The sequence below is a fragment of the Oncorhynchus keta genome, unplaced genomic scaffold (assembly GCF_023373465.1).
Source record: "Oncorhynchus keta strain PuntledgeMale-10-30-2019 unplaced genomic scaffold, Oket_V2 Un_contig_20806_pilon_pilon, whole genome shotgun sequence".
Lineage (NCBI taxonomy): Eukaryota > Metazoa > Chordata > Actinopteri > Salmoniformes > Salmonidae > Oncorhynchus > Oncorhynchus keta.
The window spans coordinates 6,217-12,500 of NW_026282189.1; the positions used below are offsets into that span (position 1 = coordinate 6,217).

Consider the following 6,284-nt stretch of genomic DNA (forward strand, 5'->3'; position numbering starts at 1 on the left):
GCCCCATCTTCTATCCCAGCCTCCTCCCCTTCGCCCCATCTTCTATCCCAGCCTCACTCCCCTCACCCCATCTTCTATCCCAGCCTCACTCCCCTCCCCCCAGACTCTATCCCAGTCTCCTCCCCTTCTCCCCAGCTTCATTCCAGCCTCACTCCCCTCCCCCAGACTCACTCCCATTCTCTCCCCTCCCCAGCCTCTCTCCCCCTCCCCCAGCCTCTCTCCCCCTCCCCCAGCCTCTCTCCCCCCCCCAGCCTCTCTCCCCCTCCCCCAGCCTCTCTCCCCCTCCCCCCAGCCTCTCTCTCCCCCTCCCTCAGCCTCTCTCCCCCCCTCCCCCAGACTCTCTCCCCCTCCCCCAGCCTCTCTCCTCCTCCCCAGCCTCTCTCCCCCTGCCCCCAGCCTCTCTCCCCCTCCCCAGCCTCTCTCCCCCTCCCCCAGCCTCTCTCCCCCTCCCCCAGCCTCCCCCTCCCCAGCCTCTCTCCCCCTCCCCCAGACTCTCTCCCCCTCCCCAGCCTCTCTCCCCCTCCCCATCCTCTCTCCCCCTCCCCAGCCTCTCTCCCCTCCCCCAGCCTCTCTCCATCCCTTTGCTCTTATCCTTGTCTCCTCTCTTCTCCCCCATCCCTCTGTATCCTATCACCCCTTGTCTCCTCTCTTCTCCTCCATCCCACCTGTATCCTATCACCCCTTGTCTCCTCTCTTCTCCTCCATCCCACCTGTATCCTATCACCCCTTGTCTCCTCTCTTCTCCCCCATCCCACCTGTATCCTATCACCCCTTGTCTCCTCTCTTCTCCTCCATCCCACCTGTATCTTATCACCCCTTGTCTCCTCTCTTCTCCTCCATCCCACCTGTATCTTATCACCCCTTGTCTCCTCTCTTCTCCTCCATCCCACCTGTATCCTATCACCCCTTGTCTCCTCTCTTCTCCCCCATCCCACCTGTATCCTATCACCCCTTGTCTCCTCTCTTCTCCTCCATCCCACCTGTATCTTATCACCCCTTGTCTCCTCTCTTCTCCTCCATCCCACCTGTATCTTATCACCCCTTGTCTCCTCTCTTCTCCTCCATCCCACCTGTATCCTATCACCCCTTGTCTCCTCTCTTCTCCCCATCCCACCTGTATCCTATCACCCCTTGTCTCCTCTCTTCTCCTCCATCCCACCTGTATCTTATCACCCCTTGTCTCCTCTCTTCTCCTCCATCCCACCTGTATCTTATCACCCCTTGTCTCCTCTCTTCTCCTCCATCCCACCTGTATCCTATCACCCCTTGTCTCCTCTCTTCTCCCCCATCCCACCTGTATCCTATCACCCCTTGTCTCCTCTCTTCTCCTTAATCCCACCTGTATCTTATCACCCCTTCCCCCCATCTTCTATCCCAGTCTCACTCCCCCTCCCCCATCTTGTATCCCAGCCTCACTCCCACTCCCCCATCTTCTATCCCAGCCTCACGCCCCTTCCCCCCATCTTCTATCCCAGTCTCACTCCCCCTCCCCCATCTTGTATCCCAGCCTCACTCCCACTCCCCCATCTTCTATCCCAGCCTCACTCCCCTTCCCCCCAGACTCTATCCCAGCCTCACTCCTCTTCCCCCCATCTTCTATCCCAGCCTCACTCCCCCTCCCCCCATCTTCTATCCCAGTCTCACTCCCCTTCCCCCCATCTTCTATCCCAGCCTCACTCCCCTTCCCCCCAGACTCTATCCCAGCCTCACTCCTCTTCCCCCCATCTTCTATCCCAGCCTCACTCCCCTTCCCCCATCTTCTATCCCAGCCTCACTCCCCTTCCCCCCATCTTCTATCCCAGTCTCACTCCCCCTCCCCCATCTTGTATCCCAGCCTCACTCCCCCTCACCCCATCTTCTATCCCAGTCTCACTCCCCTTCCCCCCATCTTCTATCCCAGCCTCACTCCCCTTCACCCCATCCTCTATCCCAGTCTCACTCCCCTTCGCCCCATCTTCTATCCCAGCCTCACTCCCCTTCGCCCCATCTTCTATCCCAGCCTCACTCCCCTTCGCCCCATCTTCTATCCCAGCCTCACTCCCCCTCACCCCATCTTCTATCCCAGTCTCACTCCCCTTCGCCCCATCTTCTATCCCAGCCTCACTCCCCTTCGCCCCATCTTCTATCCCAGCCTCACTCCCCTTCGCCCCATCTTCTATCCCAGCCTCACTCCCCTTCGCCCCATCTTCTATCCCAGCCTCACTCCCCTTCGCCCCATCTTCTATCCCAGCCTCACTCCCCTTCACCCCATCTTCTATCCCAGTCTCACTCCCCTTCGCCCCATCTTCTATCCCAGCCTCACTCCCCTTCGCCCCATCTTCTATCCCAGCCTCACTCCCCCTCACCCCATCTTCTATCCCAGCCTCACTCCCCCTCCCCCCAGACTCTATCCCAGTCTCACTCCCCTTCTCCCCCAGCTTCATTCCAGCCTCACTCCCCCTCCCCCCAGACTCACTCCCATTCTCTCTCCCCTCCCCCAGCCTCTCTCCCCCTCCCCCAGCCTCTCTCCCCCTCCCCAGCCTCTCTCCCCCTCCCCAGCCTCTCTCCCCCTCCCCCAGCCTCTCTCCCCCCCCCCAGCCTCTCTCCCCCTCCCTCAGCCTCTCTCCCCCTCCCCAGACTCTCTCCCCCTCCCCCAGCCTCTCTCCTCCTCCCCCAGCCTCTCTCCCCCTGCCCCCAGCCTCTCTCCCCCTCCCCCAGCCTCTCTCCCCTCTCCCCCCCCCCCAGCCTCTCCCCCCTCCCCCAGCCTCCCCCCCAGCCTCTCTCCCCCTCCCCCAGACTCTCTCCCCCCCCAGCCTCTCTCCCCTCCCCAGCCTCTCTCCCCCTCCCCAGCCTCTCTCCCCCTCCCCCCAGCCTCCTCTCCATCCCTTTGCTCTTATCCTTGTCTCCTCTCTTCTCCCCCCATCCTCTGTATCCTATCACCCCTTGTCTCCTCTCTTCTCCTCCATCCCACCTGTATCCTATCACCCCTTGTCTCCTCTCTTCTCCCCATCCCACCTGTATCCTATCACCCCTTGTCTCCTCTCTTCTCCCCCATCCCACCTGTATCCTATCACCCCTTGTCTCCTCTCTTCTCCCCCATCCCACCTGTATCCTATCACCCTTGTCTCCTCTCTTCTCCCCATCCCACCTGTATCCTATCACCCCTTGTCTCCTCTCTTCTCCTCCATCCCACCTGTATCCTATCACCCCTTGTCTCCTCTCTTCTCCCCATCCCACCTGTATCTTATCACCCCTTGTCTCTCCTCTCTTCTCCCCATCCCACCTGTATCCTATCACCCCTTGTCTCCTCTCTTCTCCCCCATCCCACCTGTATCCTATCACCCCTTGTCTCCTCTCTTCTCCCCCATCCCACCTGTATCTTATCACCCCTTGTCTCCCTCTCTTCTCCCCATCCCACCTGTATCCTATCACCCCTTGTCTCCTCTCTTCTCCCCCATCCCACCTGTATCCTATCACCCCTTGTCTCCTCTCTTCTCCCCCATCCCACCTGTATCTTATCACCCCTTGTCTCCTCTCTTCTCCTCCATCCCACCTGTATCCTATCACCCCTTGTCTCCTCTCTTCTCCCCCATCCCACCTGTATCCTATCACCCCTTGTCTCCTCTCTTCTCCCCATCCCACCTGTATCCTATCACCCCTTGTCTCCTCTCTTCTCCCCCATCCCACCTGTATCCTATCACCCCTTGTCTCCTCTCTTCTCCCCCATCCCACCTGTATCCTATCACCCCTTGTCTCCTCTCTTCTCCCCCATCCCACCTGTATCCTATCACCCCTTGTCTCCTCTCTTCTCCCCCATCCCACCTGTATCCTATCACCCCTTGTCTCCTCTCTTCTCCCCCATCCCACCTGTATCTTATCACCCCTTGTCTCCTCTCTTCTCCTCCATCCCACCTGTATCCTATCACCCCTTGTCTCTCTCTTCTCCCCATCCCACCTGTATCCTATCACCCCCTTGTCTCCTCTCTTCTCCCCCATCCCACCTGTATCCTATCACCCCTTGTCTCCTCTCTTCTCCTCCATCCCACCTGTATCCTATCACCCCTTGTCTCCTCTCTTCTCCCCCATCCCACCTGTATCCTATCACCCCTTGTCTCCTCTCTTCTCCCCATCCCACCTGTATCCTATCACCCCTTGTCTCCTCTCTTCTCCCCATCCCACCTGTATCCTATCACCCCTTGTCTCCCTCTCTTCTCCCTTAATCCCACCTGTATCTTATCACCCCTTGTCTCCTCTCTTCTCCTCCATCCCACCTGTATCCTATCACCCCTTGTCTCCTCTCTTCTCCCCCATCCCACCTGTATCTTATCACCCCTTGTCTCCTCTCTTCTCCTCCATCCCACCTGTATCCTATCACCCCTTGTCTCCCTCTCTTCTCCCCCATCCCACCTGTATCCTATCACCCCTTGTCTCCTCTCTTCTCCTCCATCCCACCTGTATCCTATCACCCCTTGTCTCCTCTCTTCTCCCCCATCCCACCTGTATCCTATCACCCTTGTCTCCTCTCTTCTCCCCATCCCACCTGTATCCTATCACCCCTTGTCTCCTCTCTTCTCCCCATCCCACCTGTATCTTATCACCCCTTGTCTCCTCTCTTCTCCCCATCCCACCTGTATCTTATCACCCCTTGTCTCCTCTCTTCTCCCCCATCCCACCTGTATCCTATCACCCCTTGTCTCCTCTCTTCTCCCCATCCCACCTGTATCCTATCACCCCTTGTCTCCTCTCTTCTCCCCATCCCACCTGTATCTTATCACCCCTTGTCTCCTCTCTTCTCCCATCCCACCTGTATCTTATCACCCCTTGTCTCCTCTCTTCTCCTCCATCCCACCTGTATCCTATCACCCCTTGTCTCCTCTCTTCTCCCCCATCCCACCTGTATCCTATCACCCCTTGTCTCCTCTCTTCTCCCCCATCCCACCTGTATCTTATCACCCCTTGTCTCCTCTCTTCTCCCCATCCCACCTGTATCTTATCACCCCTTGTCTCCTCTCTTCTCCCCCATCCCACCTGTATCCTATCACCCCTTGTCTCCTCTCTTCTCCTCCATCCCACCTGTATCTTATCACCCCTTGTCTCCTCTCTTCTCCCCCATCCCACCTGTATCTTATCACCCCTTGTCTCCTCTCTTCTCCTCCATCCCACCTGTATCTTATCACCCCTTGTCTCCTCTCTTCTCCTCCATCCCACCTGTATCCTATCACCCCTTGTCTCCTCTCTTCTCCCCCATCCCTCTGTATCCTATCACCCCTTGTCTCCTCTCTTCTCCTCCATCCCACCTGTATCTTATCACCCCTTGTCTCCTCTCTTCTCCCCCATCCCACCTGTATCCTATCACCCCTTGTCTCCTCTCTTCTCCCCCATCCCACCTGTATCCTATCACCCCTTGTCTCCTCTCTTCACCCTTTTCGGAAGTAAAAATCTGTGTAGAACAACTTTTTAATGACTTCAGTGTTTTGCTGTGATTTTCCCAAAACATTTCCCAAAATACGACAACAAAGATGGCAACAATGAAAAGGTTTGGAAACACTGGCGGCTGAGGTTGAGCTGTCAGCTGAGTTTCCTGTCAACGTTGGAGAGAAGGAGACTGGAACAGATACGTTATAAATAACTTCCAATCTCTACAACAGGGCTAATGATTAACAACGGCAGTGTGTACATCTTCCACCATACTCACACCCTTTACCAACTGAATAAAGAGAGAGAGAGAGAGAGAGAGAGAGAGAGAGAGAGAGAGAGAGAGACAGAGAGAGAGACAGAGAGAGAGAGAGAGAGAGAGAGAGAGAGAGAGACAGAGAGAGAGAGGCAGACTCTGTAGAGAGACAGAATCAGTAGAGACAGAATCAGTAGAGAGACAGACTCAGTAGAGACAGAATCAGTAGAGAGACAGAATCAGTAGAGAGACAGACTCAGTAGAGAGGGAGACTCAGTAGAGAGACAGAATCAGTAAAGAGACAGACTCAGTAGAGATACAGAATCAGTAGAGAGACAGAATCAGTAGAGAGACAGACTCAGTAGAGAGACAGACTCAGTAGAGAGACAGACTCAGTAGAGAGACAGACTCAGTAGAGAGACAGAATCAGTAGAGAGACAGACTCAGTAGAGAGACAGACTCAGTAGAGAGACAGACTCAGTAGAGACAGAATCAGTAGAGAGACAGACTCAGTAGAGAGACAGAATCAGTAGAGACAGAATCAGTAGAGAGACAGACTCAGTAGAGAGACAGACTCAGTAGAGAGACAGACTCAGTAGAGACAGAATCAGTAGAGAGACAGACTCAGTAGAGA

General features: G+C 56.1%; 1 long non-coding RNA gene across 3 annotated transcripts; it reads right to left on the reverse strand.

Annotated features, from left to right (window-relative positions):
- Positions 1 to 779: 779 nt before the first annotated feature.
- LOC127920832 (uncharacterized) lies at positions 780 to 4,267 on the reverse strand. 3 transcript variants are annotated; one of them, XR_008107627.1, is made up of 3 exons: positions 4,206 to 4,267; positions 1,295 to 1,339; positions 780 to 890 (listed from the first exon to the last, which is right to left on the reverse strand). It is a non-coding gene; the product is annotated as an uncharacterized LOC127920832 (long non-coding RNA). The 3 variants fall into 3 exon arrangements; XR_008107628.1 differs by lacking the exon at positions 780 to 890 and adding an exon at positions 960 to 1,070; XR_008107629.1 differs by lacking the exon at positions 780 to 890 and adding an exon at positions 1,139 to 1,249.
- Positions 4,268 to 6,284: the final 2,017 nt, after the last annotated feature.